Source organism: Triticum dicoccoides, chromosome 7B (genome assembly GCF_002162155.2).
Source record: "Triticum dicoccoides isolate Atlit2015 ecotype Zavitan chromosome 7B, WEW_v2.0, whole genome shotgun sequence".
Lineage (NCBI taxonomy): Eukaryota > Viridiplantae > Streptophyta > Magnoliopsida > Poales > Poaceae > Triticum > Triticum dicoccoides.
This window is the reverse complement of record NC_041393.1, coordinates 722,427,172-722,450,210: the sequence shown is the minus strand read 5'-3', so window position 1 is coordinate 722,450,210 and position 23,039 is coordinate 722,427,172.

Genomic DNA, 23,039 nt, shown 5'->3' with positions numbered 1-23,039 from the left:
TAGCCATCTCAGCTGTATGCGTAGTCTCACTGTTGGGAATCCTTTACTTCCTGTCACGCTCAGCATTAAACTCAACCATCTGCTCTTATTAACACACACCGCAGTCCGCAGCCATCAGCACAGCTTGCCTACTTGTTCGTGCAATGAGACAGAACGGATACCCATGTACACAACAAGCACACCAACGCATGGCACTGCTGTATTCCCACCAGGCACTGCTGTATTCCCACCAAACAGCCAGCGTATAGTAGTGTGAAAAGCAGGCCACGCAAATCACAACGTGACAATGGCTGGACGAGATAACAGGAGCCACGTAGCTCGGCCTCCAAAACGCCCCTCTCGACAAAGACATGTTATTATACTATACTTGAGCTAATAATGCAGTCATTAGTTATATGTTTTAGCTACAAGATAGATTAGACAAGCCAATTACTAAGCTGGTCAACCTTCGCAGCTGTCAGGCAGGGCGCAGCATCTTCTTCGTGCCGTATTCCTGGTGCGTCGACCGTCGATGCATGCCAACCGTGTCGTTACGCGCACGTACGCCGCGGCAGCCAAGGCCATACGCGCGCTGGCCTTGACGTGTCTAGCAAAAATCCTGGGCACACGGACAAGCACGAGCGTCTTATGGGGATCTTCACGCTAATTAACCTCCCTGTGAAATTTCAGAGGGATGGCCCTCCCCATTGATCAGCAATCAAAATAGGCCAGTGCGGTCCTGTATCAATATGGTTCGAACGTACTTTCTTTCATAAATCAGAGACAAACGGTTGGGGGTTTTGCGGACGTCTGGACAACATCTATACGCGTTTGTGACCATCCTGGCCCACCAAACACCCCTCTCTTGCCTGCTTCTGACCAGCCTGGCGCACCCAAACCTTCTCCCTTGTCCGCGTGCGCTTCCCACCCGAAATGATCAGTGCCACACCAGAGTGTCACTGCCCGCATTCATGCCCAGCCAGAGCGGACGCGACCGCTGTAGCGACCCGGTTCCGATAAGGATCCAAGTCTCTTATGCTAAATGTGCTATCCCTAGATAAGAATCTACCACACACGGTACTCGATGAAATAACAGAAAATGACATGTTATAAAGCAACGTAAATACTATTAGCTTATAGTCCACACAGTAGAAAAAACAACAAAGATTATGGAGTCCCATCAACATCAACGACAAAGTTGAGTGTATACATTGTAACCATACAACACATCACTTACTCGTATAAAATTCTGCAACATAATAAGTTGTAGGCATGTAGGTCAGTACGTTGAATGCACTACCAAGGTACACTATAAGAGAGAATAATAATCCTATCTCTACATGCAATTTGGCTGGTGGAAGGTTCTAAGTTTAATTTTGTATAAAGCCAATTTTTGTCCTATTTTCATGAATATCTATTTATTACTACGAAGCTTATCACAATATGATTGAGATGGTTCCTCCATTCAATCTATTCCCAAGTTGATTTAAAACCCATAAATTAATTAAACGTGATGAGATCACTCAATATCCCACTTCTAGATGCTCAAATTGTCTGTAACCGGGGACACAACTAATCGATTAGTTTTACACTCTGCAGAAACTTGCGCACTTTTCCTCACAAGACTCGATCACCTCTTTTATAGTTCTCGTACTGCCTATTGTTTGAGAACTAGAAGATCGAGACATAATCTTCCAAAACTGTTTCCCCTTAACCACGGATAGGCTAGTACACCTACATATATAACTACATCTGCTATCCTAAAGAGGCCACACAACCAAATATAAAATAGCATACAAGTGCATATAAAACGTCCAAGATTGATAACATAATAGCATGAAACAATAAAAAATTATAGACACGTTGGAGACGTATCACTACTGCATTCATATAAAGAGTTTGCATGCACTTCATGCTTAATAATTAATACAGTAATGGAGATCTTTACTTTATATAACTTGGTTTCTATATTTCCAATGACGAGGTTTGATACATCTCAAACATAGATATAAATTTTCTTTGTATCATGCCATGTTTATATCATTCTGGATAATTTTGGTACCAATTTTAATTATGTTTTTGGAATAACCTATTCGGTCCGTGCCTAGTACCACTTACTATTTTCTGCTTGTTTTTGGACTTTCAGGAAAATTAATTTATGGAGCTCCAAAAATCCAGAAAAATTCCAGAAATTATTTTGCATTGGGAAGCTTCCGGCGGTCACCGACCTAGGCTAGGGGGTGGACCATAGCCCCCATGCGACCAGGGAGCATGTGGTGGGGCCACATGGGCCCTCTGGTGCTCAATTGTACCGCCTCTCGACGCCTATATTTATCTTTCATCCTAAAAACCCTAAACATCGAGGAGTTCTCCTGTTTCCGCCACTACACACCTCTATTCTATGACAATCCAATCTGGAGGTTTTTTCCAGTACTGTATCAGAGGGGGAAATCATTACGGTGGCAATCTCCATAAAGTTGAAGTCCATCATGATCACCCCTGAGTAATTTCCCTTGGACCATGCAGCCATATGGTTGTAAAAGCTGCAATTTAATGAATTCACAACTGTAATGTGTTCACCGCACCATGCGTTCGCTTGGAGATAAACCACTAGTGAACCTATGAATCCCATTCCATCTTCCTCTTACTTACAACCTCGATCAAACGCTCTTTTCAATTACTTGCTTTTACTATTTGAATTCTTTCTAAACAATGTCATTTTAGATGAAGATCAAGCAATGTTATGTTTTTAATATAATTTGACATTCTTCCTAAACCTTTGACTATGGGCACAGTGATTAAAGTCTTAAATCATGAAAAACAAGAGTGTGTCATTTTTGCATGTTTTAATATACTTGTGTGTTATCAATTATAGGTTATTGCATTGCATCACTATTCTTTTGAGTTATACGTAAACTACATTCGACTGGTCATGTTCATGCTAAGACAACATTCACAACCAAAAGTTATTTGCTTATCATGTACTTGGCTCGGGAACGAGCAGGGACTCGGAGATGCTGATACGTCTCAAACGTATCTATAATTTTTATTTCATTCATGCTATATTTATGCCATAGTTGCATAGTTTTGCCACGATTTTTATCATTTTTATAGACTAACCTATTAAGTTAGAGTCAAGTGTTAGTTGCTGTTCTATGTTACGTTTGGACATTTTTGGAAAAATCAATTTTTTAGAGAAAAACCGGGGAAAAAATACATTGCGGAGTTTCAAGCGAGGACAGAGTCATGGCCACCTAGACTCACCAGAGGGGCCCCGCGCACAGAGGTCACACACCACTAGGACGCGTCAGAGGGGCTCATGGTCGCATGGTTGTCCTGCACCGCGTCTTTCCTTGGACGCTTTTTATATACTCCTAGAAAACTCCAATTTTATTTATCAAGAGTTTTTGCTGCCGCCACCTCTCTTTTCCGTGGAGGTCCACCCCGTTGGCCTGATTTGGAAATCTATCGTGTTTTGGAACTTTATCGGAGGACAAATCCATCACCAGAGCCATTTTCATCATCCTTGTTGTCATCATGCCTCTGTGTGAGTAGTCCTCCTTGGAGTATGAATCCATAACAGTAGCTAGATGATAACCTCTCTCTCCCTTGTTCTTCGTTGCAATAATCACATGAGCTGCCCTACATGATTGTGACCCATTTGATGTAACTTGTGGTGTGTTTGTTGCAGTGTGATAAATTGTCAATTTATGATCAGGCCTGTATATGATTTAGTTTTGGATTCTGTATGATTTTTTTGCTGGATAATATTTATTCTTATATACTCTCTGATCTATTACTCTTGCACTAGCCATGTTTAGCCGAATGATCAGAAGAGAGAGTTTTGTATGATAGACGGGTTCAAACTTGAAATTATCTATATGGATCCTGGTTCATTTATTCTTATTGTTTTCATCCTCGATCACTTTCTTTTATTTATTGTTTACAGTCTGAACCGTTATTTTGTTTTTGTTGAAAATATAAATTCTTACCAAAAGTTTTATTAATTTTTGTAACTAACAAGGCTAGTGAGACCGACAATCTCTTTAGCTTCGTGGGTGACCAAGACAAATACTGTGGTTATGTGAAAGTACTGATCATATGCTGCAATTAAAGCACTGCTTCTCCTTCAGTAACCTTAAGGTGATCCAGTTGAGAAAAAAAAATACTACTTACTACAAACCTCGGTATATTTGGAGGTCCAACACCATTTTGTCATACATGACGCAGTAGGCGGAAGAGACGTCTTGAGGAGGGTGGGGGCGATTCAGCTGGTGTTGGTAGGTCGATGCTGGGGCCTGGCATAGAAAGAAGAAGGCTAGAAAGTCTTTGGATCAAGATCCAACCATGATATTTGATTTGATTAAAAGAAATTACACGCGGCTGTGTAGTAGTGGCCTCCTTAGAGCTTGGCATCCTCCTGGATAAACTTCTTGCCACTTAGGTATCAGACATAATTGTTAGGTTCTTAATCTCTTTCCTCCTGCACAAAAAAATATCTTCACCTCCCGCCGGCGCTGCTGCTGGTTCGTCCCATCTTCGATGGCCTCTAGGTCATGAAGGTGTGGAGTATCTCGGCCCCCCTCCGGTGGGAGGGCCCCGTTCTCGTTCTTATAAGAGTCAGCGTTGTTGTTGGGCTTTGTGACGGCGGCGATGTCCTTTAGTAGGAATAATGTTTCCTACATTCTATCCCCGTCCCGATGGTGCTTCTAGCATCATCGGAGGACGTGTGGAGGTTTGTCTCCGTCAGATCTTGTGGGATTTGGTCGGTGCTGGTATTCGGTGGATCTATTTGGATCCGGTCTTCGTTCGTTTTTGTTTAGGTGTTTACAGGTTTGATCCTTCTGATCTATGACTTTCTTCATCGACGATAGTTGCTACTCTGCTGCGTCCTATGGGGCTTTAGCATGACGACTTTCCGACTGTCTACTACAACAAGGTTTGCCCGGCTCCAGTGAGGGAGGGGCGATAATGGCAGCGCGCCTTCGGCTCGCTCCAGTGCTTGTAGTCGTCGCTAGGTGGTCCACGAACATGGTTGTAGTTTCTATTACCTCTGTTGTTCTTTGTACTGCCATGATTGAAATGAATAGATTGAAAGTTTCTTGCAAAAGAAAAAAAGTAATGGCCTCCTTCATTACCTAATTACTCTCATTTTTCGGGTAATTACCTCTTTACTCAGCGGCATGCACTTAGCTTACACGTTGTCTGATGGTGTTCAAGACGAAACAAGTTGGTCCGGTAGGCGTATCTTGGTGTATCTTTTGCAGAGTATCTTGGTTTATCTCGGTAGGGGCCAAGCCATTATATCTGATTTATCTTGGCAGCAGATAGGTATCTTGGTGTTACACACACAAGACGAGATGTATGTACGCAGCATCTTCTTGGTGGAGCGAATTCCAGTTTTACCCCGTATTTTAACATTTTTAACACTAATTATCCCATTTAACAAGATTTCATCCATTTTACCCCATTTAGCAAAAGTGTTGCCACATTTTACCTTGATTAAAAGTTTTGAGTGTTCTGACCGATGGGTCTTAATTGTAAGGTCCAGCTAGCATGCCACATCGGCAGGCTTTCTCCTGATGGTTTTCCTGAGCGCCGAACCACATCGTCTTAGCTTCTCCCGACCGGCCATGCTCAATATAATCACACCAGAGCAGCATGGGAAATGTATACCAACTCTTTAACGATCAACATATTTGCTAATACGGGAAAGGAAGCTTCTAAAACATAATTTACCTAGTTCATGCTTGACTAGGTATTCAGATATATACGTGCACAGGAGTTAGTGAAGTATTACCTCGGTCTCAAATTATTTGTCTTAGATTTATCTAGATATGGATGTATCTAACACTAAAACGTGTCTATCCGAATCTAGCCAAATCCGAGTCAACTAATTCAGGATGGTGGGAGTAGTATATTTGCGCTACTTCTAACCTAATCGACATAATCATGCATACTTAAGCTCGTATATGATAATCTGAAAGGAAAGCATACATGATTTCAGAATTATCAGTAACAATTTCTCCTATAATTTATTCAATGGGAACATGTCACGGTGATCAAGTATAGTCATCTCATCACAATACTTCATCGAACCGGAAACGAGTAGGTGAAGCCTATCTAATATGCATCCAAACTGAGGGAAAATCTAGCCACAAAAAACTTAACCACCAGGGGTGAGAAGCAAAGGATGTGGCCATGCATGGGAGGGGGTATAATTAGCCGTACTATTTATCACTCGCTCCGGCGGCCAGACTTTGAAGTCTTGCCTGCCGCTCGTCGCCTACATTGTCCTACCCCCTCCTAATGAATGAGGCAGTGGTTTTGGGCCAGACTAGGCCAGGATCGTGTGCGCGATTGGAATGCGGGCGATGCATGCCATGGAAAATGGAGGGCGGTGTGGTGCGGCCCGACTTGGGCGACTTGGCCATCGAATGAGCTGCTTTGGTGCGATCACATCGAACCTGGCCGGTCCGGAGAAGCTAGGCAATGCATGCCAGCTGGACATTACAATTGGGACCAATTGGTCAGAATGCTCACAACATTTTAAACAGGATAAGTTGTGACAATATTCCGTTAAATGGGGTAAAAAGGATGAAATCCCGCTAAATAGGATAATTAGTGTCAAAAATGTCATAATAGAGGGTAAAAACCAAAATTCACTCTCTTGGTGTCTTCCTTTTGGAGCACATGACCCATGTACGTCGTACTAAGCAAATAAGATGCATAAAAGATAAACATCATATGCAATCAAAATATGTGACATGATATGGCCATCATCATCTTGTGCCTTTGATCTCCATCTCCAAAGTACCATCACGATCTCCATCATCACCGGCATGACACTATGATCTCCATCATCTTGATCTCTATCAATGTGTCATCACATGATCGTCTCACCAACTATTGCTTTTGCAACTATTGCTATCACATAGCGATAAAATAAAGCAATTATATGGCGCTTGCATCTTATGCAATAAAGAGACAACCATAAGGCTCATGCCAGTTGCTGATAACTTTAACAAAACATGATCATCTCATACAACAAATTATATCACATCATGTCTTGACCATATCACATCACAACATGCCCTGCCAAAACAAGTTAGGTGTCCTCTACTTTGTTGTTGCAAGTTTTATATGGCTGCTACGGGCTTCTAGCAATAACTGTTCTTAGCTACTCATCAAAACCACAATGATTTTTCGTCAAGTGTGTTGTTTTAACCTTCAACAAGGACCGGGCGTAGCCACACTCGATTCAACTAAACTTGGAGAAACAGACACTCACTAGCCACCTGTGTGCGAAGCACGTTAGTAGAACCAGTCTCGCGTAAGCGTACACGTAATGTCGGTCTCAGCTGCTTCATCCAACAATACCGCCGAATCAAAGTATGACATGCTGGTAAGAAGTATGACTATTATCGCCCACAACTCTTTCTGTTCTACTCGTGCATATAACATCTACGTATGAACCTGGCTCGGATGCCATTGTTGGGGAACGCGATAATTTCAAAAAAATTCCTACGGTCACGCAAGATCTATCACTAGGTGATGCATACAAACGAAAGGGGAGAGTGTTGTCTACATACCCTTGTAGACCAAAAGCGGAAGCGTTTAGTAACGCAGTTGATGTAGTCGAACGTCTTCGCGATCCAACCGATCCATGTGCCGAACATACGACACCTCCGCGTTCAGCACACGTTCAGCTCGATGACGTCCCTCGTACTCTTGATCCAGTTGAGGCCGAGGGAGAGTTCCGTTAGCACGACAGCGTGACACGGTGATGATGATGTTACCAACGCAGGGCTTCGCCTAAGCACTATGACGATATGACCGAGGTGTGTAACTGTGGAGGGGGGCACCTCACACGGCCAAAAGATTAACTTGTGTGCCCTTGGGGTGCTCCCCTCCCCCGTATATAAAGGAGGCAGGGAGGAGACGACCGGCCTAGGGGGTGCGCCAAGCATAGGGAGTCCTACTAGGACTCCCAAGTCCTAGTAGGATTCCCTTTCCTATTCAGAGTAGGAGAGAAGGAAAGAGAGGGAGAGGCAGAAGGAAAGGGGGGCTGCGCGCCCACCCCTTGTCCAATTCGGTTTGGGCAGGGGGGAGGCGTGCGCTACCTCTTGGCCCTTCTCCCCTCTCTCCACTAAAGCCCAATAAGGCCCATTACTTCTCCCGGTGAATTCCCGTAACTCCGCGTTACTCCAAAAAAATACCCGAATCACTCGGAACCTTTCCGATGTCCGAATATAGCCTTCCAATATATGAATCTTTACGTCTCAACCATTTCGAGACTCCTCGTCACATCCGTGATCTCATCCGGGACTCTGAACAAACTTCAGTCATCAAAACACTTAACTCATTATACAAATCATCATCGAACGTTAAGCGTGCGGACCCTACGGGTTCGAGAACTATGTAGACATGACCGAGACACATCTCCAGTCAATAACCAATAGCGGAACCTAGATGATCATATTGGTTCCTACATATTCTATGAAGATCTTTCTCAGTCAAACTGCATAACAACATATGTTGTTCCCTTTGTCATCGATCGGTATGTTACTTGCCCGAGATTCGATCGCTGGTATGATCATACCTAGTTCAATCTCGTTACAGGCAAGTCTCTTTACTTGTTCCATAATACTTCATCCCGCAACTAACTCATTGGTCACAATGCTTGCAAGGCTTATAGTGATGAGCATTACTGAGAGGGCCCAGAGATACCTCTCTGAAACACAGAGTGACAAATACTAATATCGATCTATGTCAACCCAACAAACACCTTCGGAGACACCTGTAGAGCATCTTTATAATCATCCATTTACGTTGTGACGTTTGGTAGCACAAAAAGTGTTCCTTTGGTATTCGTGAGTTGCATAATCTCATAGTCTGAGGAATATGTATAAGTCATGAAGATAGCAGTAGCAATGACACTGTAACAATAATAATGCTAAGCTAACGGATGGGTCATGTCCATCATGTCATTCTCCTAATGATGTGAAACATAACCATCTTTGATTAACGAGCTAGTCAAGTAGAGGCATACTAGGGACATTATGTTTTGTCTATGTATTCACACATGTACTAGTTTCCGGTTAATACAATTCTAGCATGAATAATAAACATTTATCATGAAATAAGGAAATAAATAATAACATTATTATTGCCTCTAGGGCATATTTCCTTCAGTCTCCCACTTGCACTAGAGTCCATAATCTAGTTGACATCGCCATGTGATTTAACATCAATAGTTCACATCTGTATGTGATTAACACCTATAGTTCACATCGCCATGTGACCAACAACCAAAGGGTTTACTAGAGTCAATAATCTAGTTCACATTGCTATGTGATTAACACCCAAAGATTACTAAGGTGTGATCATGTTTTGCTTATGAGAGAAGTTTAGTCAACGGGTCTGTCACATTCAGAGACGTATGTATCTTGCAAATATTCTATGTCTACAATGCTCTGTATGGAGCTACTCTAGCTAATTGCTCCCACTTTCAATATGTGTCCAGATTGAGACTTAGAGTCATCTGGATCATTGTAAAAGCTTGCATCGACGTAACTCTTTACGAGAACTCTTTATCACCCCCATCACCGAGAAAAATTTCCTTAATCCTCACTAATGATAATTTTGACCGTTGTCCAGTGATCTACTCTTAGATCACTATTGTACCCCCTTGCCAAACTCATGGCAAGGTACACAATAGGTCCGGTACACAGCACAACATACTTTATAGAATCTATGACTGTGGCATCGGGAATGACTTTCATTCTCTTTCTATTTTCTTCCGTGGTCGGGCTTTGGGTCTTACTCAAATTTACACCTTGTAATACACACAAGAACTCCTTCTTTGACTGATCCATTTTGAACTCTTTCAAGAACTTATCAAGGTATTTACTCATTTAAAAATCTTATTAAGCGTCTTGATCTATCTCTATAGATCTTGATGCCCAATATGTAAGTAGCTTTACCAAGGTCTTTCATTGAAAAACTCTTATTCAAGCATCCCTCTATGCTACCCAGAAATTATATATCATTTCCAATCAACAATATGTCATCCACATATAATATTAGAAATGCTACAGAGCTCCCATTCACTTTCTTGTAAATACGGGCTTCTCTCTGTATAAAACCATATGATTTGATCACATTATCAAAGCGTTTATTCCAACTCCGAGAGGCTTGCACCAGTCCATAAATGGACCGCTAAAGCTTGCACACTTTTTTAGCACCCTTTGGATCGATAAAACCTTCTGGGTGCATCATATACAACTCTTCTTCCAGAAATCCATTCAAGAATGCAGTTTTGGCATCCATCTGCCAAATTTCATAATCATAAAATGCAGCAATTGCTAACATGATTCAGACGGATTTAAGCATTGCTACAGTTGAGAAAATCTCATTGTAGTCAACACCTTGAACTTGTCAAAAACATTTTGCGACAAGTCGAGCTTTGTAGATAGGAACACTACTATCAGCGTCCGTCTTCCTCTTGAAGATACATTTATTTTCTATGGCTTGCCGATCATCGAGCAAGTCCACCAAAGTACACACTTTGTTCTCATACATGGATCCCATCTCAGATTTCATGGCCTCAAGCCATTTCGCCGGATCTGGGCTCATCATCGCTTCTTCATAGTTCGTAGGTTCATCATGGTCTAGTAACATGACTTCCAGAATAGGATTATCGTACCACTCTGGTGCGGACCGTACTCTAGTTTACCTGAGGTTTGGTCGTAACTTGATCTGAAGTTTCATGATCATCATCATTAGCTTTCTCAGTAATTGGTGTAGCAATCACTAGAACTGATTTCTGTGATGAACTACTTTCCAATTCGGGAGAAGGTACAATTACCTCATCAAGTTCTACTTTCCTCCCACTCACTTCTTTCGAGAGAAACTCTTTCTCTAGAATGGATCCATTTTTAGCAATGAATATCTTGCCTTCGGATCTGTGATAGAAGGTGTACCCAACGGTTTCCTTTGGGTATCCTATGAAGACGCACTTCTCCGATTTGGGTTCGAGCTTATCAGGTTGAAGCTTTTTCACATAAGCATCGCAGCCCCAAACTTTAAGAAACGACAACTTTGGTTTCTTGCCAAACCATAGTTCATAAGGTGTCGTCTCAACGGATTTTGATGGTGCCCTATTTAAAGTGAATGCAGCTGTCTCTAATGCATAACCCCAAAACGATAGTGGTAAACCGGTAAGAGACATCATAGATCGCACCATATCCAATAAAGTGCGGTTACGACGTTTGGACACACCATTACCTGTGGTGTTCCACGTGGCGTTAGCTGTGAAACTATTCCACATTAGTTTAAATGAAGGCCAAACTCGTAACTCAAATATTCTCCTCCATGATCTGATCGTAGAAACTTTATTTTCTTGTTACGATGATTCTCCACTTTACTCTGAAATTCTTTGAACTTTTAAAATATTTCAGACTTGTGTTTCATTAAGTAGATATACCCATATCTGCTCAAATCATATGTGAAGGTCAGAAAATAACAATACCCGCCACGAGCTTCAACATTCGTTGGACTGCATACATCGGTATGTATTATATCCAATAAGTCATTTGCTCGTTCCATTATTCCGGAGAACGGAGTTTTAGTCATCTTGCCCATAAGACAAGGTTCACAAGTATCAAATGATTCATAATCAAGTGATTCAAAAAATCGATCTTTATGGAGTTTCTCTTTGTGCTTTACACCGATATGACCCAAATGACAGTGCCACAAATAAGTTGCACTATCATTATCAACTTTGCATCTTTTGGCATCAATATTATGAATATGTATATCATTACGATCGAGATACAATACACCATCAACAATAGGTGTATGACCATAGAAGGTTTTATTCATGTAAATAGAATAACAATTACCCTCTATCTTAAATGAATAACCGTATTGCAATAAACATGATCTAATCATATTCATGCTCAACACAAACACCAAATAATATTTATTTAGGTTCAATACTAATCCAGAAAGTATAGGGAGTGTGCGATGATGATCCACTACTAGGGAAAAGCCTAGCAGCAACGCAGGTTTTAGTCCTATCAGTAGCGCGGGGCGATGCGCTACTGATCAGGAGCTACAACTAACTTGTAGCAGTAGCGCCTGCCATCCCACGCTACTGCTATACATGGATAGCTGTAGCGCGCTTCAGTGAAGAGCGCTACTGATATTATCTGCAACACTTTTTACAGGGCAACGCTACTGGTAAGGCGGCGCTACTGCTAACTTTTGCCCATCGCTACTACTAGTTTTATTAGTTTTTTTCCTGCATATTTGTTTTGTATTTGAATGGGCTTTATACAATAATATTTAGCATATCATACACATACAAATGTAATCATAGCATATACATACAACTAGTCTCATCAAATCATGTCATCATCATAATCATCATCCAACACAAAGTGGTCTCTCGTCATCATCTTGAAAATAGCGATACAAGTCTCGATTACTTGCACATACATCGTCATCCATCTAAACAATGATATACGTGAGAAGAGCTATCACTTTGAGTGAGAGTGGAACTATGCAGTACATGAGTTCGTATCCCTCTCTCGCATTAGCGTGAACCTAAACTAACTACTGCCTGTCGCTTAGAAACCGGAAACCGGTACACCTGGGCCTGACACTCCGGCCACTCGTCGTATATATACTCCTGGCGTAGCACTTCTTCACCATCGATGATCTATGCACCTGCATCGTCACATGAGTCGATGATATGCAACATATATAGTTGAGCAACAGAAAGAGATAGACTTGGCAAAAATAGAAACAACATATCATAAGCATAAATAACAAAGTTCATCGTGCACAAAATGCCCTAACTAGAGTGATCTTCGCTAGTCGAGGCGGAGGACAGTTTAATTACATCACAAATAAACTTTCACCGCGCATAACTCAAAGTTTTGTCATACAGAAAGTATGGACTAAACGGAACATTGTCATATATCGACAATGACTCAACATGTCGTGCCATCCATCGATGTCAGGGAGATAGTCCCCGAGCTTAGTGAAAGGCTTCATGTCGAGACGGTGAGAGGCTACCCATGTTCGGATGTCTTCCCGAGACATTTGTCCTTCTTCGTAGAACATCCATGTTTTTCCGGCTACCTCCTTCATGATGATTTGGGCAAGTTCACGCTGGATGTGATAGAACTCAGCTCGAAGTCGATGATCCTTGATATCTCCTACGTTCTTTGCCCATTGCAGAATATGTGCATTGCTGGATCTAGGTGACATGCGAAGGACATTGCTGGATCTTGCCCATTATACTCCAGCATGTGGTGTAGGACATAGAATCCATCATTAAGAGAATCACTCGGTTGCTGGATGCAGCAGAAGACGGTCTTATGGCCGAAGGCGAGCCTGCCGCCCATTTTCTTCTTGTCCCTGACCTCTCCACCCAGTGATTGGTAGTAAAACATAGCACTGTCGAGAACATTCTTGATGTGGGTGTAATCCTTTTTGTGAATGTTCTTCGACGAGTCCAAGTAAAGAGCGTGGGAGTATCGGGGGTAGAGGATGATGAGGACGGCGCGGCCGCCACTGCGCAAAATAAGTACACCTCAAATTAATTAGCCTCCATCGTGCAAATGAATGATTGAAATCAAAGGAAGGATATCCGCGCGGATAACTTACACGGGATGATAAGCATGAAACTGACGATGTATTCCCTCACGTATTCACGGTGCTTTGTGCAGACTCCCAAGAATCCCTCGTGCATGTAGTACGGGTCAGCGACACAGATATAAGGTATCTGCTCAACCCCGATGATGTAGTTCATGTGCAAGGCATAAAGGCGGACAAACGTAAAATCCAGCTTCTTCACGTGAAACATGTCGAATATATAATCGAATCGAAGGAAGAACTTATCCACGGGGAAGCAGTCAACGTACGACAATTGCCGCGGAACTTTAACCACGTAGAGTGGGTATCCTGGATCTTTCTAGGCGATGAGGCCTTCCTCTATCCGCAGCACATCGTCATCAAGTCTCCTTAGATCGCCGAATCTAGCCCCTAGCGCTCTTGCAGGTAGGATTGGTTGACCGGGGATATATGATTTATCCGCATCGGGGATATCTATACGGTCCTGAAGTCGAGGCTGCTGAGGCGGCTGGATCATAGAATCAGCTTTTTTGCCTTTCCTCGCTCTCTTCCTAAACTTCTTTACTACTGGAAGGTCGTCCATAATACGTTCAGCATCCGGGGACGGCAATTCAGGCACCGACTCATGACGCTCAAACCCTGAGTAGGCGCTAGTATAGACATACTGTTGAGTGCCATCGTCATCCTCATCCTCATCCATGGCGACATCATCAGAGACTACTGGAGCCTCTTCCTTACCCCATCCACTATCACCCAACCCAACACCCAACGCTAATTGGGTAGGTGGAGGGTTGATGTTCATACCTTGTTGAGGCTGCGTGCTCGTGGGTGCATGTGCTCCCGGCCGCCTCCAGACGAAGTAGACTCTTTGGCCATAAGAGGACCCACCCATTGCAACAATCACCAAGCCGCCGTGGGGTCTCGTTGTCATCCCCCACATGTATCAGAGGAGGCAAATTCTCATGGCCCGGTTTGACACTGGCCACGGAAACCTTGAAGACGTTCGGGGGGATCGGCCGGCTATGAACAATGGTTCCTTCGGCTCCATTGTCGTCGCCTTCCCCACGTCCACCTTCTGGTCGCCGATGGTGTACAATATGGTGCACGGGGTTTCGTCGGCCTGCAAAGAAAAGTCTGCGACGTGAGACATCCGAAAGGCAACGAAAACGGGAGATTTGAAGGGGCCCGGTGTGACAGATATCGTGAGGGCGTCGAGCTCAGCCAAAGACGAAGCACCACCGAGCACGTCCGGTGCGGGAGCCGGTGCCGGAGCAGGTGCGGGAGCCGGTGCAGGAGCCGGTGCAGGAGCAGGTGCTGGTGCAACATTCCCCAAGAAATCAGCAAGGGGAAAGTCCCCTGCATTTTTTTCTGGATTTTGCCTGGTCCAATTGAAAACGGCCAGGACCAAGGAAGTAGACATATCTACAACCACCTGTTTTGCGGCATCTACCACTGTTGCGAATGTCTAAGATGATTTCTTCTCAACCGCAATCTCAACCTTCTTGTTGATGTTTTCTTCAGTTAACCTCCGTCTTTCCTTTCTCTCCTCCGTGGTCTCATGGTAGTACTTCTTCCACGTGGCGCCGTCTCCGTCACCGTGCACGCGTCCATATTGATGAAGCCATGAACCTAGGGTAGGGTCATGGACCTGTCCAAAGTACCCTCCCCAAGGACATCTCTAGAAGAAACTGTCTTTCAGTCGACCTGGAAGAATTCCACTTGACAGACTCGAAGACACTCGACCATGAAGACTCACTCGACCACCAGGAGATCTAGGGTCACTCTGCATCCAAACGGTCTGCTATTAAGTACTCTTTATGGCCATGATATCACTTTATGTAAGACGTTACCAGTAACGCCAAGTCTTTATGTACATTGAACCCTCCGCTATGTGGGATGGATGGGGTCCTAGTGCACTCCATATAAGCCACCCCACTCCACAGGCAGAAGGGTTCGCACCCCTGTAACTCACACGCATACAATCCAGTCGACCGCCTCTGGGCACCAAGACGTAGGGCTGTTACTTCCTCTGAGAAGGACCTGAACTCGTAAAACTCTTGCGTGTACAACTACTCCATAGCTAGGATCTTGCCTCTCCTTTAGTACCCCCCTACACTACTGTCAGACTTAGAACCATGACAGTTGGCGCCCATCGTGGGGCAGGTGTCTTAGCGACTTATTGGAGAAGTTGCAATTTTTTCCGATCTCCTTCATCATGGTTTCAGGTGGAGTTTTGGTTGAGGGCCGCGAGATCCGTCTCGGCGCGCTCACGTTCGTCGCCGACGACTCTGCCTGGCTTCAGGAGGCTCCGCTCGACGTCGACGCGCTCCCAGTCTGCGGAGCAACGCACTTTCGCGCGTGCGTCCATGGTGTCCTCCTGCGGCAACCGTTGACCCAGTTTCGACCGGTTTCTGTGTCATCCTCCCTCCCAGCTTCCCGCCGGCGCAAGCGCTCCGGTCGGTCGAGGCTTCAGCGGTGGGTGAGGCACGCAGTGGCTCGCCAGTCGACCACCGCCCAAGTCGCGGCAATCGAGCCCGACGAATCTCTCTACGGCCTGTTCGATCTGTCTACTGGCTCTGCAGAGACTGCATCCGAGTGTGACAGCAGTGATCCAACAGCGGAGGTCCTAATGGTCAACGGACCACACGTTCCCCCCGGCTTTCCCAGGGCCGAGGGAGGCGACGGCGGAGGCGATCCGTCGCACGCCCATGAAGAATACCTCCCCGATCCCCTCAATTCGCTGCAGAGGGAATAACTTTGCCGCCGGAACATGGATGCGCTTCACACTCCTATCGTTGGAGAAACCCCTGAGGCCTGCGCCTTAGAGGACGCGCGCTTGGCCAACCTGGCTGAGCACACTCGACTGGAGAACCTTTAGCGAGCACTCGACGAGCGTGCGCGGCAACGGATCCCGGACTCCAGTCGACGTCAGCTCTTTCCACCTCCGACTCAGGTATATCGAACTCCGATTCAGAATTTAGCAGCTGCAGCCCGTATAGCAGAATCAATTTAGCCTTCCCAGTTAGAGGCTGGCAGAGGCTTGATGCAAATCAGAGATTTGCTCTAGGTAGCAGGGGATCAAAATTCAGCTGTATCACAGTCGCGGAACAGGATTCACAGCAAATCCGTGGTTGCGAATATGGTCCAGTCGGCTCATAGCCCCAGATCGCCCCCGAGGCGTGAAGGGCGTGGAGACCGGCACGATCAGTACAGAAACCGTGAGCAGTATGATCACCGATTCGATCGCGATGATCAACGTCGAGTGCCCACCCCTCCCCCTAGGGGTGGATCCTACGTACCTCGACAGCAGGATGATAGACGCCAGCACAGTGGTGGGCAAAGAATTCCAGTCGACCCCAGGGAACCATGCTTTGATGGGAGATCCATCATCGTTCAAGGTCTGGTCGACAGGAATAGAGCTCACAGAGAGGGTCACGACAGAGATGTACCCATCAGCAGCAGAGTGCATGTCGTCGGACCAGAGTGTTTCAGCAGAGCCATCAGAGCCGCAGTAATTCCTCCCAACTTCAGGTTGGCGACTGGAGTCAGTAAGTTCAACGGTGAGTCTAAGCCCGATACTTGGCTTGAGGACTACCGAGTGGCTGTCCAGATCGGCGAAGGAAATGACGAGGTGGCCATGAAACATCTCCCTCTTATGTTGGCGGGATCAGACAGGGCATGGCTGAATCAGTTGACACCCAGCAGCATTTACACGTGGGAAGACCTCTCCCGAGTGTTTGTCAGAACGTTCGAAGGAACATGCAAGCGACCAGCAGGACTGAGAGAGCTGCAATCTTGTGTGCAGAAGTCGAATGAGACTTTGAGAGATTACATCCAGAGATGGATCACATTACATCACACAGTAGAGAATGTACCTGATCACCAGGCAGTCTGCGCCTTCAAGGAAGGCATTAAGTACAGAGAGCTAAGCCTGAAATTCGGTCGAACCGGAGACATGTCTCTGAGTCGAATGATGGAGATAGCCACCAAATATGCCAATGGTGAGGAAGAGGATCGGATCCGGAGTGGCAAGCACAAGTCAGTCGCCCAGGAAACCGGAGGAGGGAACTCCAGTCGGAAGCAAAAAACGGAAAGCCGAGCCAGCTGCTCCTGGAGAAGCCTTAGCCGTGACTCAAGGAAAATTCAAAGGAAAGCCCAAGGGGCCTTGGAACCCCAAGAAAGTGAAGGATAAAGAAGGAAATGACGTGATGGATTTGCCGTGTCACATCCACACGAAGAAAGATGAAGAGGGTAATTTCATTTACCCGAAGCATACCACTCGGCAGTGTCGACTCCTGATACAGCAGTTCCAAGGGAAGCAGTCCAAGGATAAGGAAAAAGAGTCAGACAAAGTTGAGGGCAAGGAGGATACTGAAGAAGAATATCCTCAAGTCAATTCCACCCTGGTGATTTTTGCTGACGTTGAGAGCAAGAACCAGCTGAAAGTTATAAACCGGGAGGTGAATATGGCCGCTCCGGTGACGCCCAATTATCTGAAGTGGTCTCAGACGGCCATCACATTCGACCAGTCAGATCACCCGACGCACATAGCCACCCCTGGGAGGCAGGCTCTGGTGGTCGACCTAGTCGTCGAAGGCACTCGACTGACTAAAGTGTTGATGGATGACGACAATAGTTTAAACATACTGTATGCAGAAACGCTGGAAGGGATGGGCATTCCGATGTCCAGACTCAGCACAAGCAACATGAGTTTCTATGGAGTCATTCCTGGCAACAAGGCCACATCACTTGGCCAGATTGCTCTCGATGTGGTTTTTGGTGATTCCAAGAACTTCCACAAAGAAAAGTTGACATTTGAGGTTGTAGATTTCCATAGTGCCTACCACGCTATTTTGGGCAGGCTGGCTTATGCACGTTTTATGGCTCAACCATGTTACGTGTACCTCAAATTGAAGATGTCTGGCCCTAAAGGCGTGATCACTTTTACCGGTATTCGCAAGAAAGCGGAAGAGTGCTTCTAGAAAGGCTCAAAGATCGTCGATGCTCAAATGGTGGCAGAAGAGTGGCAAGAACACCAGAGAAATGCAGACCCGAGTGATTTTTTGTGAGCCAAGAAGCCCGCTACGGAATCAGCGTTTCAGTCGTCCGGTGAGACAAAACCAGTTCACATCCACCCGACCGACCCCAACGCTGCTCCGACTAATATCTCCACAACACTCGACCCCAAATAGGAATAAGCGCTCATCCAGTTCCTCCGTGAGAACTGGGACATCTTTGCATGGAAACCTTCTGACATGCCAGGTGTACCCAGGGGGCTGGCTGAGCACCGTCTACGAGTCGATTCAAAGGCAAAACCTGTCAAGGAACATCTGCGACGGTCCGCCGTCCAGAAAAGGAAGGCTATTGGCAAAGAGGTGGCTCGGCTCTTGGTAGCCGAGTTTATCCGAGAGATTTACCACTCCGAGTGGCTCGCCAATGTAGTCATGGTCCCCAAGAAGGACAAGTCACTTCGCATGTGCATTGACTTTAAACATATCAATCGGGCCTGCCCGAATGATCATTTTCCTCTCCCCCGCATCGACCAAATAGTCGACTCGTCTGTGGGATGTGAGCGACTGTCTTTCTTGGACGCCTATTCCGGGTACCATCAGATCCGTCTGTTTGGACCCGACGAGATCAAAACAGCTTTCAACACCCCATTCGGGTGCTTCTGTTATGTCACCATGCCATTCGGCGTGAAGAATGCCGGAGCCACGTTCATGAGGATGATTCAGAAGTGTTTGCTCACTCAAATCAGTCGGAATGTGGAAGCATACATGGATGACATTGTGGTCAAGTCACAGAAAGGTTCCGACCTGCTGACTGACCTCGCTGAAACATTTGCCAACCTCAGGAGGTATGATATCAAGCTTAATCCATCCAAGTGCACATTCGGAGTTCCTGGCGGGAAGCTGCTCGGTTTTCTCATTTCCGAACAAGGAATCGATGCAAACCCAGAGAAAGTGGACACTATACTCAGAATGAAATGACCTGTGCGGGTGCACGATGTTCAGAAGCTTACTGGTTGCTTGGCCGCTTTAAGTCGATTCATTTCTCATCTCGGTGAGAAGGCATTGCCTCTGTACCGATTGATGAAGAAGTCAGATAAGTTCGAGTGGACTCCCGAAGTTGATGCAGCGTTTGCAGAGTTGAAAACCCTGCTTTCCACTCAGCCGGTGCTTGCTGCCCCGATCAGCAAAGAGCCGTTGCTGCTTTACATTGCAGCCACAGGACAAGTCGTCAGTAGAGTACTTACGGTCGAGCGAGAAGAATAAGGGAAAGCCTTCAATGTTAAACGCCCAGTATATTACATTTCTGAAGTCCTGACCCCATCGAAGCAAAGATACCCTCATTATCAGAAGCTCGTATATGGGATTTATATGACCACGAAGAAAGTTGCTCACTACTTCTCTGACCATACCATCACAGTCGTTAGCGACGCCCCCTTATCAGAGATTCTACACAACAGAGATGGAACTGGTCGAGTGGCAAAATGGGTGATTGAACTCCTTCCCCTAGATATCAGATTTGAGGAAAAGAAAGCTATCAAGTCCCAAGCAATAGCAGATTTCCTCGCCGAGTGGACTGAACAGCAGTTACCGACTCAAGTTCACTCGGAGCACTGGACTATGTTCTTTGATGGCTCTAAAATGCTGAATGGTTCCGGTGCCGGGGTAGTGTTGGTTTCCCCCTGAGGAGATAAGCTCAGATATGTACTCCAGATTCACTTTGATTCCTCCAACAACGAAGCAGAATACGAAGCACTTTTGTATGGGTTGCGTATGGCCATCTCACTCGGTGTCCGTCGCCTCATGGTCTACGGCGACTCAAATTTAGTGGTTAACCAAGTGATGAAGGAGTGGGACGTCAGAAGCCCAGCCATGTCTAGTTACTGCAATGCAATCATAAAGCTGGAGAAGAAATTCGAGGGATTAGAGCTCCATCACGTCCCTCAACTGAAAAATCAAGCAACTGATGACTTGGCGAAGATAGGTTCCAAAAGAGAAGCCATCCCCAGTGGCGTGTTTTTGGAGCATGTTCACGCGCCGTCAGTTCAAGAGGATCCTTTCACTGAAGAAGCCCCACAGCCAAAAAGTGCCACGGATCCGACTGAAGTCGAGGTCCCAGCTGTGGTCAACTTAATCATGGAAGTTCTGGTTATCACTCCCGACTAGACAGTGCCTTACATCGTGTATATTCTAAGGAAAGAGCTCCCAGAGAATGAAGAAGAGGCTCGGCAGATCGTCCGTCGATCCAAGGCCTTTACTGTCATGAAAGGATAGTTGTACAGACAAAGCGCGACTGGAGTCAGCCAGAAATGCATAACACCGGAAGAGGGTCGAATGATTCTCAACGACATCCACTCGGGGACCTGTGGCCATCATGCGTCCTCTCGGACCATTGTGGCTAAAGCATACCGAGCGGGTTTTTACTGGCCCAGAGCAAATGAAGTGGCGAAAGAGATAGTCGACAAGTGCGAAGGATGTCAGTTCTACTCCAATATGTCACACAAACCCTCCTCAGCCTTGAAGACCATCCCAATCGTCTGGCCTTTCGCTGTTTGGGGGTTAGATATGGTTGGACCACTGAGAACTGGCAGGAGCGGCTTCACCCATGTACTGGTGGCAGTCGACAAGTTCACCAAATGGATCGAAGCCAAGCCCATTAAAAATCTTGATGCTGGCACTGCCATCAGCTTCATCAGAGAATTGATATTCAGATATGGAGTTCCGCATAGCATCATCACTGATAATGGGTCAAACTTCGATTCCGATCAATTCAAAGCTTTCTGCGCTTCTCAAGGCACACGAGTCGACTACGCTTCAGTCGCCCACCCCCAGTCAAATGGACAAGCAGAAAGAGCAAACGGCCTAATTCACAAAGGACTGAAACCCCGTTTGATGCGAGACCTCAAGCACGCAGCAGGCGCGTGGGTCGATGAACTTCCATCAGTTCTTTGGGGATTGAGGACTACTCCAAATCGGTCGACTAGGAGAACTCCATTCTTTCTGGTCTACAGAGCCGAAGCAGTTCTGCCAAGTGACCTGCTTCACAATGCACCGCAAGTTGAGCTCTACTCCGAAGTCGAAGCAGAACAAGCCCGACAGGACGCAGTCGACCTTCTGGAAGAAGAAAGAGAGATGGCCATGATCCGATCGACCATCTATTAGCAAGACTTGCACCGATTCTACGCCAGAAATGTGAAGAGCCGAGCCTTCCAAGAAGGAGACTTGGTCCTCCGAGTGGACCAACAGAAGCCACACAAACTCGCCCCTACTTGGGAAGGCCCCTTCATTGTTACCAAAGTTCTCCATAACGGAGCATGCCGTCTTTACAATGTCGATCGCCATATTGACGAGCCACGAGCTTGGAATGCAGATCTGCTCCGCCCCTTTTATACTTAAGTATTCACTCGGATGAGTTGTAAGAAAAGTACTTCTATAGTTTATTTATCAAAGACAAGAGTTCTATAATTTTCCCAGTGATTGTTGTTACTTTTGTCCACATGATGCAGTCCCCCAGTGGGTGGCTTAGCTGCGAATCTGTTTCGCCTAAGTTTAAACAAAATCCTTACCGAGTGGTGAGCCAACCTCCCACTCGGAGGCTTAGCTGCGAATCCGTTTTGCCTAAGTTTAAACAAAATCCTACCGAGTGGTATGCCAGCCTTCCACTCGGAGGCTTAGCTGCAAATCTGTTTCGCCTAAGTTTAAACAATATCCTACCGAGTGGTAAGCCAGCCTTCCACTCGGAGGCTTAGCTGCAGTCCAAGTACTCGCCTAAGTTTAAACAAAATCCTGCCGAGTGGTGAGCCAGCCTTCCACTCGGGGGCTTAGTTGCAGCCCAGTGTTCGCCTAAGTACAAATACAACGTGCGCTCCGCAAGGAGGACGAAGTGCAGGTCGACTGCTACCTTCTCCTTCCGAGCTACGCCACAAATATAACATGCTCTCCGCAAGGAGGACGAAGCGCAGGTCAACTGCTACCTTCTCCTTCCGAGCTATGCCACAAATACAACGTGCGACCCGAAAGGAGGACGAAGCGCAGGTCAACTGCTACCTTCTCTTTCAGAGGTACACCACAAAAATCCTACCGAGTTGAGAGCAAACCTCCCACTCGGGGGCTTAGCTGCAGCCCAGTGCTCGCCTAAGTTTTTGAAAATCCTACCGAGTGGAGAGCAAACCTCCCACTCGGGGGCTTAGCTGCAGCCCAGTGCTCGCCTAAGTTTTTGAAAATCCTACCGAGTGGAGAGCAAACCTCCCACTCGGGGGGGTTAGCTGCAGCCCAGTGCTCGCCTAAGTTTTTGAAAATCCTACCGAGTGGAGAGCAAACCTCCCATTCGGGGGCTTAGCTGCAGCCCAGTGCTCGCCTAAGTTTTTGAAAATCCTACTGAGTGGAGAGCAAACCTCCCACTCG